This window comes from Vidua macroura, chromosome 1 (genome assembly GCF_024509145.1).
Source record: "Vidua macroura isolate BioBank_ID:100142 chromosome 1, ASM2450914v1, whole genome shotgun sequence".
NCBI lineage: Eukaryota > Metazoa > Chordata > Aves > Passeriformes > Viduidae > Vidua > Vidua macroura.
The window spans coordinates 51,883,114-51,895,583 of NC_071571.1; the positions used below are offsets into that span (position 1 = coordinate 51,883,114).

The 12,470-nt window shown below is 40.8% G+C and overlaps 1 protein-coding gene and 1 long non-coding RNA gene across 4 annotated transcripts in view; one reads left to right on the plus strand and one right to left on the minus strand.

Annotated features, from left to right (window-relative positions):
* Window positions 1-12,470, plus strand: part of EGFR (epidermal growth factor receptor) — a 157,943-nt gene that overhangs the window by 61,259 nt on the left and 84,214 nt on the right. The window lies entirely within an intron of this gene.
* LOC128812255 (uncharacterized) lies at window positions 8,103-9,628 on the minus strand. The gene is made up of 3 exons (XR_008438677.1): window positions 9,301-9,628; window positions 9,151-9,200; window positions 8,103-8,282 (listed from the first exon to the last, which is right to left on the minus strand). It is a non-coding gene; the product is annotated as an uncharacterized LOC128812255 (long non-coding RNA).

Below are 12,470 nucleotides of genomic sequence, written 5' to 3' on the forward strand. Positions count from 1 at the left end.
TATGGACAATTTTCAACAGGTGCTTCTTCAGAGAAGACAGGAACTTGATAGTGGCATAGGAAAAAGTAAAATTTAGCACTTACACAGATTTGATATTTAATTGCAATTTCTCAGCCAAGACATTGACAACTGATTTCTAGTGTGTTTGCTGGTCTGGACCCATCATTTTTAGGGCAGTTTCTTTCTCAGCACATCCCTGAAGAGCTCTGAGCCTCCCTGAAGAGTTCAATAGCAGCACAGGCTATTGCTTTTCAGTATGCTGCTGGAGTCCCTAGGTGAGATGAGACTTTGCCAGTGGAGCTGGTAGAACAATCTTGTTTCTGAGAGGACTTTACCTGCTAGCTCTTTAAGGGGAAATCTCATCACAGGACAAAGACTAAAGCCAATGCACTGTATTGGCTTGGGGCTATCCACCATCACAGGGATGGGTCTCACAACTCCTGGGAACCCCACAAATGTGTTTGCAGGGTCTGGTACCACCTGTACCACCGAGCTGGAACAGGAGGAGCCATGTGAAAACTATTGTAACAGTTTAACGCCACAACACCTGCTAGCCAAGTGCTAGATGCTAACTGGTGTCCTGCTCCTGCAGCTCACACAAGTGCTCCTGGCTCCTCTATTTTACCCCTACCATACATCTGTGACGTAAAAGCCAACTGCTTCGTCATCGATATCTACAAGGTCTTCCCAAGCTACAGCCCACACTGAGGCTTGATTCAAACTTACGGGATGCAGTGACAGGGCTGCTTAACATCAAGTCAGGGCTTCCTTTCTTTCCTCTCCTATTTTGTGTGTAACAGCTTTGTTTTCTCTGGAGAGGTTTATTTTCCCCAGTGGAACACCCCATTGAGGTCAGTCATCAGGGCTTGGAGGAGTGTGTCATTCCTTGAGTCATATCCTATGCCATCCTTCTCTCTTGTTCATTTTAGGAGTTTTTGGAATGGCTTACTCTTTGTTCAGGCTTCAAAGATGTCTCTCTTTTCATACCTGATCCCTGTTGTTTGTTTCATGACAGCCTTTCGGGGAACAAAGAAATTAAATGGCCACTAATCAGAAAAAGAATTGTTTATGATTACGAGGGCTCCTGAATTGACTCTTCAATGTTCCTAGGATGCTAAAACTAGAGGAAAAAAGCTTAGACTTTTAAGTCACTTAAAACATCACTTTTTCCAGTCCTGCAAAATGACTTTTCTACCCATCAACATTTTGGATGAGCTCACAGCTGGTAAATGCTTTATGTTGGCGGCTTATGAAAATACAAATGCCGAATTTGCTTTCACTCAAATTTACTTCTTTTTTTTTTCCCCCTCTCAGTATTTCCATTTTCCAGGGACGGTTGTTATGAGGAACAATTTGGGAGAATATCAACACGAAGTTAAGAAAAATTATATTGCTATTATTTGCACCAGAAATCCATTGAAGCATTTATTTACCTCTTATTTGCCACCAGCTCAATTTTACACTCCACAGAAAACTGTCCTTCCCCTCCTCACCTCTCTTTGTCCTTCCCAGTGCCTTCAGGTGGTCTCCTGGGTCTGGAGCTTCTTTCTGGTTTTTAAATATATTCCCTGCTTGGGTGAGAAGCAACATATTAAGGCTACTAGACCAAAAATGGGGGTGTTTAAGGGTTTAAGGATTTGACGTTATCTTTTTGTTTGGACTTTTTTTTTTTTTTTTTTTCACTGTGTGTGTCTGTGTCAGTGGCATACCTCTTGTTCAGTTCTGAGCACACAGAGGTTGGAGGTGTCTGTCCAGTCAGGCTGTCCCTTTATCTCCAGTTGCAGACCAGTACTTCAGTACTTTTCAGTTTGACATTCCCGTTCAGTGGCTGTTCCCAGTCATCCTGGTGGCCAACCTGGTGCTGCTCAAAAGAGGAGCGGGTGTGAGGAGTCCTGCACAGATCCACCCTTCCTCCACCACAGACACAGTTGCCCATGAGGGCTTAATAGTGAATGTTGCAAAAAGAAAGGCTTTAAAATAGTTAAGTGGGGAAGGAATGGGAAATGCCCGTGAAGAAAGTACAGAGCAGTAGGAAGCTGAGGAAGATGTGAAAACTGCTCTATAGGTGGGGTGGTTTAGACAAGAGCAGGAACACAACAAAGAATATGTAAAGAAAATGGAAAATTCAGGAATTGTCTGAGGGCATTAGCAAAGCATGCTGATAGAAAGCTGCTGTTTGGTACAGAGGTCGATGAGCATTTTAGAGGAGGTGTGTGTCATCACCTGGGAGGCAGTGCACTGAAATGATCTTAGTTGCCACATTTTATGGCAACATTTCTGTGGGTGCAGCAAGATAAGCAGCTAGAGCAGGAGCTCAGAGCAGATGGGGGGAGTGCTTGATGGACCAGGAGGAGGTGGAGAGGAATGGAGAAGTTTGTAACAGTTTTGGAGAGGAAGATCAGCTGTCACTCCGGGTCACACCATCTTCTAAACGTGGTGTCGAGCAATCTATTTCTCACTGCTTTCAAAGAGATCAGTGAATATAAACAGCACACGTTAACTGTTTTTGTGGCAGTCTGGAGCATCTGGTTTGAGTCTGAGGAATTGTAATTATACATGACTGGTGTAGGTGCTTCCCTAATGAGTCTAACAGCTTTAGCACACCAATAGTATTGTACATGCAAGCAAGAAAGTTAACAACAGGGAATATCCTTGACTGAAGTGACTTAAGTGAGCAAAAAACTTTTCCAAATTGTGAAGAAGTGAGATGTCTCTGCAGAGGTGCTGTCGGGGAGCTGCAGCTGCCGGAGTGCTGCTGGCAGGGCTATGGGATGCCTTGCCTTACAGCCCCAGTGGCTGCAGTCTGTGCATTGCATTAAATGTGTGGGGCTTAGGTCCTGCAGTGGAAATTTAAATAGGGTTTTTTTTGCATGGAAAGAGGGTCTTCATGGCTTTAGCTCAGAATACAGCATGTTTTTTAAGAAGAACAAGAGAAAAAAAAAAAAGAATTAAATCCAAATTAAAGCTAATGAAAAGAGAGAAAGAAGGAAGGAAGGAAACAACCAGAATTTTTAGTTGACATACTGAGCATTCATCCTTGTGATTTGTTTCCTTCACGCAGGAACAAGAACTGTCTCTGTGTTTTTTCTAGGCCATTCAGGAAGTGTTACAGAGCAATAATAGCCCAGTTATCTAATAGTCAAAGTTTATTTAGGCTTTCACTGCTTCCCCTGCCCACTTAAGCCCTCCCCCTCATCCCCCCAACTCCTCCTCTCCCCCATGCAGTTTGCTGGGCTGCTCTAGACTGAGCTCAATTTGACAGCCAAATGGGGGAGGGAAGCTGCTGCCTGCATGTCATTTCCATTACACTCACGCATATTTTCATCTGGAAACTTTCTTTTTCCCTAGTCAAAAATAACAACAGGGGAAAGAAAAAAACTATGGCAATAAAACATCCTGTTTATCTTCCCATCAGTGCTTTGGGGACTCACCTTCATGAGACCCCCGAAGCATTACATGCCTGCTTTAATCAAGCAGCACTGATCAGTTGAAACAACACTGATTGAAAAAGAAGTGTTCACTGTTAGGGCTGCCTAGAAGTTATAGATATTAAATGCTTATTGTACTTCTGTATATTTCATGAGCAGGAGAATCAGATAAGAGCATTCTTTTATTAATCATTGCAAAACTCCTTATCTTTTCCTTCTTTTCCTCTGCTTTGAAGCATGCTGGAAATACTGTGATAAATTTAGATTAGGCAGTGGATGATAAACCCCAAAGCGTGTTTTAGTTGGTGTATTTGCTTAGAAGTTGTCATTCAAATGTTTCTGATGCTCAGAAGGAATAGTACATTGGGAAAATAGCTGGTGTGAACTGTGCCATAGAGTAATGTATGCAGTAACACTGCAGTGAAAGGAAAAAGCAAACAATCAGATATTTTGGCAACTTCTCTTCTGACTCTGCTTACTGAACTGACAGAAGATGCATGGATCTGAGACAGTAAAGACCAGATCAGAAGTAATTCCAAGCTGGTTAGCTGCAGCCCTTCCTTTTTCGAAGGATATTGTGTGCAGTATCATGTAGAACACTGAGAAGACCCTCAGGCGGTTGAGGCATGGTGCTAACAATGCCAGGGTCGGGGTTCAGCTCCTGAACAGGCCAGGCCATTCACTTAGGAGTTGGACTTGATGATCCTTGTGGGCCCCTTCTGACTCAGAATACTCTATGATTCTCTAAGTTTCTTTATTAGGAGTGGGACTTAGAATCTGACATCCCTAATCTGATTTTGATCTTTTTATGATCATCAGATTTTCAAAATTATAACACAAGGAGAATTTGGGCCTTGGCCAGCAGATGATGCTCACTGCCAGTGGGCAGCTCTCAGACCAAAGTTATTTCCTTGTTTTCAGGCAGTGAGCTTCTAAAACACATGTATGGTCAATCACATCAAATGCAGAAAATTTCAGTGCAATTTCTAAGCGAATTGTGAGGTCTTTTTAACTTTAAAAATAAAATCCGAGGGTGTTATTTTGTTAAGGTAATGCTACATTATAGAGCAAATTATAGTACAGTGGGACACCTATGAGCATGTGACATTTACAGTAAAGTCAAGTAAGTGCGTTATAGCATGAGTTACCCCTGTAATTACCACATCGTTTGGCACTTGAAAGAAATGTTCCCTTATGTGACATACATGAAAGAAAAGATCCAGTCCACTCCTTTATACTAAATGTGAGTCTTTGCAGAGCTGCAGTTTCAACTTCCCTTCTGAAGTTCTGAAGTTTATTGCTGTATTTGGTTTATCCTGTGAAAGGACTATTTAGCAATATTTATCCTTTTCTTTCTCCTTTTGTAGAGCCGCTGAAGTGTTTGGAAGCTTAAAATGCACTTCTGAACTCTCAAAAAAAAAACCAAAAAACATGGGATTGCAGCATTTGTTTTGCAGTATTTCTAATGCAAGCAGTAATCACCTTGCAACATAAGTAAAAGAACTAGTTGTGTACTAAAAAAATACAATATGCACAGATTTATCCTTTATATGTTTGTTCCTCCACAGTTTATGTTGAATATTGTTGGGGTCAAGATAATCAGCTGCAAAGTTTCACCAAGGGTTTTTCTCCTGATTTACTGTGTCCTGACACCAAAATGGGACTGCTGTGTTCAAACATGCAGACTGGTGGAGATCTTATGGTGGACATGCTCCCAGCTAGGGGCAGTGCTGGTGCAAGGCTGCTGAAGGCTGTCGTAGTGACAGCCAGCTGTGCTGCCAGCTACCAGCTTGTGCACTTACACGCTTACTGGCTTCCACTGACGTGTGCTAGGCTTAGCTTCATCCCAGTGGTGCTGGCTGGCCTGGCATGTGTGTACTGGCAGGACCTTGTGGACTGTTCCATTTGCCCTGACTGGATTTGGAGCATGAATCATATCCTCTCTAAAGTTAAATGTATGTATTTGGTCCAGGCTGTGTTGATAATGCATATTCTACGCTTCAAGCACACATCTCCCTAGGGATCTCAAAGCCCTTTGTGAACTTGTGCATCTGCAGTCGATAGCTGCAAGCAGAAGTGGCATTTTATGTGACTGCCCCACCTGCACTCTGCACACTTAATTCCAGGTGGGACCTGCAGCTCACATTCCTGACCCACAAGGCACTGTCATCAGCTGCCCTCAGTTCATGGTCCAGCCATCCCCATGGGGTTTGCACTGCTCTTGCTCCCAGGGCTGCAGCCAGGAGCCCCATGTTCCTGTTCCATTCCAGCAGCAAACTGGGGGCTTGAGAGCTGGATATTATAGTCCGTTCAAGGGAAAATGGAAAAACTCCTCCTCTTCTTTATCTACTATTTAGCATATATCAATGGGTTATTATTTATATTATAGGGTCTTATTTATTTATAGAAATGCTGCTTCAGAAGTTTGCCAGTTTAGCCTAATTATCCCCTTCTGTGGGTACAGTTGCAGTAGGTCTTTAATGTGCTAATGGGAGAACATCAAAGCTATTACCAATAACATGCTGGGAATTCTAAAGCAGATCTGGAGATTATGAAGCACAGCGACTGTGGGGACAGAAATCCTTAGCATCTCTTTGGGATAACCTGTGGCTGGTTGGCATTCAGATATAAAGTAGGTAATCCTACCAGCCTGTAGGTGAGCCACTAAAAAAACTGTGTTCATGACACAAATCACAGGATCTCGTTTTTGTCAGGAATTTTATGCTGATAATTGTAGAATAGGAAGGCAAAGACTATAAGTCATTTCTGTTAGGGCAAATGGGTAGGAGAAAATAATTATGTGATCTTTGAACCCCAGATTTACCTTCATATTGTACCACAAGTTTGTGTTCTTCAAAATTGGGTGCAGGGTGAGCAGCTGGACATTTTGGCATGTAAAGCCTTTGCAATTGCATGAGTGCATACATGCCCCAGCACTTGGTGTACTCATCCTCCTGTGTCAACCACCCAAGTCTGCAAAACTCTGCTAGAAAAATAGCATTTATTTCTTGTGTTTTGTTTGTTTAAGCTTAGAACACCCAAATAAAGCTATTAACTGCTGCTGTAGTTCAACAGGAATTAGATTCATATTTCCTTAAAATGTTTTGAAGGGGCTTTGTGGCAGACAGACCAACAAAGGGTGAGTGTGTGTTGCAAGTGAGTGTGGAATGTGCTTATGGCCAGGAAGAAGCTTGTGCTGCATCATGTGGGGATCTTCTGAGCTGTGGGCATGAAGGAGGAGAGGGGCTGGGCAGCATCACTCCCAGGGTGGCCTGCCTGTCTCTCACTGCATTGCTGTGCCCAAAACCTGAATGAGTTGCTGAGAGGAGTCTTCATCCATCTTAAGACAGTTTTAATAGTCCTAAAAAAAATATGTGTAAGCCATCTGTTAATTAAACTCTTAGTCTCTAAGTGCTTTGGAGACTAGGATGAATGTGAGGGCATGCAAAAAAAGCCTGCTTGGATTTGCTGGGTGTGAAAAACAGGGTCCTTGAACCTCTTCTTTCTCCTTTATAGCTCCAAAACCATCTGAAGCACCAGTAATAGAACCACTACAATCACAGTTGCCAGTATGTTACTCTTAGAGCTGGTCTTGGCTTTTCTTAAGTGCATCCAGTTGCTGTGGTGAATACTCTTGTGTTCACAAGTCATGCCTTAGGACTCTTAATAGGTGCTTTCTATGTGTACCCGAGGAGAATAAGGTGAGAGGCATATTTTAGTCATCAAATACAAACCCTGTCATTTATTATGTTTCTCAAGTTAATGAGAGAACATGCTGTCCACAGTGCTCTGCAGAAATGCAGCACACTGAACAGCTTTCCACACTGCAAGAGAAAAACGTAATTCCTGAGGCTGAGTCCCAGGAGATAATGTCTGGCGATAACATTCATTCGCTGGAACTGCTCTTTCTGTGCAGATGGCAGTGGCCATTGATGGAAAAAATATATTGGTATGGTATCAAACTACACACCCACTTAGGACATAACTCATCCTATGTATTACACAAGAATATTGTAAAGTTTCAGATGTCTCCTGGAAATGGCAGGCTTTTGACTCCTGGGAAGGTTTGGATTAATTTTGCTAAACCAGATGCAATGACAAAATTATATAAAATTTACATGTTCTTTTCATTGTGGTCAGGTTATATTAATGACAGCCATCTCCCAAGCATGAATTCTCAGCTCATTGTTTAGAGAACATAATTAAATTTTTTAAATTAATAAAGGTTTCCAATTTAAGTAGCACTGAGCTGCATACAAGAAGTTCTATTGCCAGGTAAAAACCCTGTGGCACAACTAGTTCAGTGCTGTATGCTGTATCAAACTGCTAAAGAAAGACATCCAGCACAATATTGACAAGGTGTGTTAGATAAAACATGTGCTGCTGTGCTTTGAGTGGTTGTCCTTTGCATTTGTTTCATAGCCAATATAGTTACAAGAGCATTGAAAAAGTATTTATTTTGTTTATCTGCTCAGAGCATTTACAAATCCCCTAAAATTAAAATTGTCATGGATATGCTATGTGGATTTAACTCACCAGATAGAAAATCTAGATTATCTATTGTTTGCCTAATACAAATAAAGCCACTTTATTTACAGGCTGACTTGAATGACATTCACCAGCAGAGAACCCCTTCTAATGAACTGGGTGTTATTCCACTTGCCAGACAAGTGTTTTATTTTCATTTCATGGTTGTTGGAATCTCTTCTTACAGCAGTTGCATCTAAGCCACAGTCCAAGAATCCAAGACTTGTGAAATACAGAGGAGAAAACATTCCTGCGCTGAAACAAACTGATGGGAATTTAATTGTTGAGTCTAATCTTGTCCTTGATTTAAGTCAGCAGGAGATAAACCTGCAAAGTAAGGACACAAATGGACACTTAAAAGTTTCTTAGGTGATAAACACTCTTTACTTTCTTCGATTTCAATGGGAGCTCTAAGGCCAGAGCTTACAAACATTATCATCTATACTTCATTTCATTTACCTATTTATGAGCAAGGGACTATTTAAACTTTCAAGTCAAGTGAATAAGAGCTTTCACAGCTGGAAAGTAGAACATAAATTGCTAAAATAGTCCCTGAAAATTTGTTCAGCCAAATTATCTTTTTTTCCGTAGCCTGCATCTCTTTCTCATCCATCAGCCAATTACAAGTTTCATCAATTATTTGGATGTCAAGGAATTTTTCTTTACTCCTTTAACAAAAGGACAGACTTCTATTTTTAAATAAGACCTCAGAGCAGGTATTGTTGTTTGTTCTGAGTCCACTTTGACTGTATGTGCAAACAGCCAGCATAACACACACTGCAACCCTTATGATTATGCAATTATCTGAAGAGTAGTATTTTATAATACCAGTGGTGCTCTTCGATTCACTCGATTGTCATCATTTGCCATAGTTGCATTTCTTTTTTTAAACTACTGTCACATGCCTCATTACAATTACATTACACACTGTAATGCACTTTGCCATGTACCTCACAAAAATACCTCTTCATAAAAGTCCCACTGTATGTGCAACACTGCAGAGGCCATCACTAGAATGCTCCATTTTGGATGATTTTACTGACCTAATGTGTTATTTATTATTCAACACATTCTTCCCTTAGCTTTGCTGGTACCTAGTACAAGAGTAGTGTCTAAGAGCATGATGTTATCCCCTCTCACAAAATAAACCCCCCACCGAACAAAAGTTTCTGAAGAGAAAAATGGATGGACAGACCAGCAAAATGCACTGCACATTTCAGTCATAGGGATATTCTTCTCATGCTCCTACAAAACAAGGCTTTCATCTTAGTGGGGTTTCCCCTTCACGGTTATTAATGAGATTAACATGTTTTCTCTTTCTTTAATTAAAATTCCAACTACTTACTTGGGGATCTGGTACTGAAGTGCTGCTCAAGTGAATGGATGCCTAATGCCCCAGGGTCTGATGGAGCCCATCAGCAGAGGCAGCAGAAGGAGAGCGTCCAATGGCACACATACATCTCAGCACACAAAGCTGGAGAATGTGCCTCTTATCCTCCCCCCTGGCACTGGCCTAAAGTATCCAACTGTCAAGAACAACACTGGGCCCTTCCAGCCCCTGAAGGAGTCAACAGGGAACAAAGCCTTCTGTCTCCCTCCAGCTGGGCCATGCAGCTGGAGTCATTTTGAAGCCAGTTGAGTTTCTTTTGTTTTAAGTTAGTCTATCTGTAAGAGGGCTGGAATTCTAGAAAAGTGAAATGCATCTCATTAAGTGTGAGATGAAAACTGGTTTTGAAAACATTAAAAGAAGCTTTTGGTGTCTGATCTTTATTAAAAACACTTTGTTCAAGCCCATGTTTTATTAAAAGTAATTAAATTAGTGTGTTCAGTATCTTGGAATTAAATATATGCTTTTCATTTGGGGAGCTAAATTCATTTGCCTCCAGAATTTCCATTTCCATGTTCATGCAGAAAGAAAAGCATCAGGGAAAGAGCACCTTCACTTTCTAGAATGGTACCCTTTTAGGTAAGGCTCACAAAGCACAGCTGTAGGGGGAAAAGTGTTAGTCTGACAGTCATTCAAATAGAGTGTTTAGGTTTTTCTTTTCATAAAAATGGAAAGATTTTTCCTTTTAACAGCCTTGAACAGGTATTTCTGCTACTATACTTATTTCTTATATGAATTTCTTAGGGGAAGTTGTTGTTAGTGTGGTTTGGGGTTTATACCTGTAAACCAGCAGCAGAACATTAGTGCATACATCATAGGCTCTTTCAGGCAAGTATCCCCTATCATCCAGGATAATATAAACCATTTAACCATAGCCAGTTACTCCTGAAAGTGTTACTTCCTGGGCTTTATCTTTCCCTTCTCAGTGTAACTTTTGGGCACCAAGTACTCTGTGAGTGGTAGAATTAAAGGAGATTCTTCTCTCTTGATGTTTCCTGTGTCTCCTGGGTATGGTGCTTCATCACAGTAACCCCAGTTGCCCTCCTTGTTGGTATGTCATGATCTCCTTTTCCACCACTTCTGGCCTACCCTTCCATGACCTCACAGCTGGGTAGGAGTTGTTGTGTTCAACTTGCCCAGTGGTGGAGGAATAGAAAAGCCAGCTTTATGCTGGTGCCCAGGGAGAGAGAAGTCAAAATTTTAACTGAAACAGCACCAAGGTCAATGGAAATTTTTTTTGTTCTGGCTCCCTTGAGCCTTTGTTTGCTAATTAAAGGGCCAGGGGAGAATTGATAGATTGTCATGTGAGCCTGTGCTTTTTTTAGAGCCCATATCTTTTATATGTTTTGTTATTACAGTAACAGAAGAAGTTATATATGAGGTCACATGCAGCCAGGCCTGCACTCGTGTTTGATCTGTATGAGTGACTTTGAGTGGAGACTGATTTCTCTTATTGTCTTCACTACTTTTTTACTTCTTATGGGTGAGATAAAAGCAAGTAAACAAAAGCATCACATTGTCAAGTGTCCTGTGGTTTTGAGTGTCTTATTGGCCAAGTGCTCAGATGTAGATGCTGAGGGCTTCTGCTTTCAGGTGCTCTTTTGCATCCCTTAGGCTGTGACTGCTGATATTTTGATTCTGTTGGAAAATAGAAAGATGCCTCAATTTGGGTGTCAAAAATGAAATCACTCAGATAAGAATTTGTGCCATAGAGGAGAAAGAGAAGCAGAAAACTTGTAGATAAACATGTAGGAAATTGCTCCAGGCTTAATTGTCATTGATTTTTTTCAAACCCATGCAAATCAGAGTATGTGTGTTTATCTGTTTCTGAAAAGAAAACTTAGCCACAGATGAAAAAATGGTCTTTTTTTTTGTTTGTTTGTTTTGTTTTTCTTTGTAAGCCAACAAAGCAACTAAAACTTCAGCTACTCAGGTTTTTGTATTAATATCAGGTCTTCTTTCTTTAAGATTATTCTCTAAATGCCAACATCTGATAAACTGGAAATCTGAAACACCAGGAAAATCCCAGGGGAAACAACCAGCTCTTTTTCATATTTATCTAGCAACTTTGCTTTTTTTTTTTTTTTTTTTTTTTAGCCTTTTGAGCCCTCTGGTGGGTTTGTATTTGTAGAGGACAGTGCAAAGAACAAGTCAATATTTATTCTAGTTAACTGATAAATAACTGGGCGATTCAGAGAACCTTAGTAAGAATACCCTTGTCATGGTCATTACTGACGTCTGTGGGTTTATTGCTCACTAGGTTTCTGCAGGAATCTGTAATAAAAACCCTAAACATAGCAAGAGCTCTGAATGTAGGAGTTGGGTGCATACTGCATGTAGAGAGAGTTAGCAATTGCACAAACACTGGGAAGGGATCAGAGATTTGCAATTAAGCTTCAACCCCAGCACTAGCACTCATCAGAAAGGATTCATTGTTTATAAATAGCTCTACTTTTCAAGGACTGGGCACGTAATTAGCATCCTAACTTTTAAATTCTTCACCCTAAAAGGCTCCCCCTCTCTTTTGTATGGCTTATTCTCTGTGCAGTCATGTGAGCAGAAAAGGTGGCATATTTAATATTTTTACTTAATATATACACCCTTTATAAAAGGAAGTTTGGGAAATATTAATGGAGCTTTTCTGTTTAAGTAGCTGATGCTCTTTCAACCAAGCTTTAACAGCTCCCTTGCTACTGCCACAATCTCTTCCAGCCCCTTCCTGTTATCACCAAGAGGCCAGTACAGTATGATCTGCTAGAGAACTATCTCAAAAGTCTCATGCCCTGAAGCTGCTTTGATTTCAACCAGCTGAGCTTCCAGTCAGACCTTTGTAGACCATTAGAAAGCCAAACAGTGCTCTAAAAAAGCAGAAAATTTGTTTATCGTGGAAGCTTTTCAGCTGTGAGTTGAAACAATATAATACAGCGTTAAAAGCTGGAATGTCCTCAGTAGAATAGATCCATGGTTGGAATAAGGCTGCTAACAACTTTGGTGTGTAAGTTAAAGATGTGTGCCAGATAGTATGTTTAGTGTTTCTCTTCTCTAACAATATTTATGGTCCATACATTGGAAAAATAAATCTGTGGCTTTTTAGTACAGACCACTCTGGTTAATATTTCTGTTTGTGG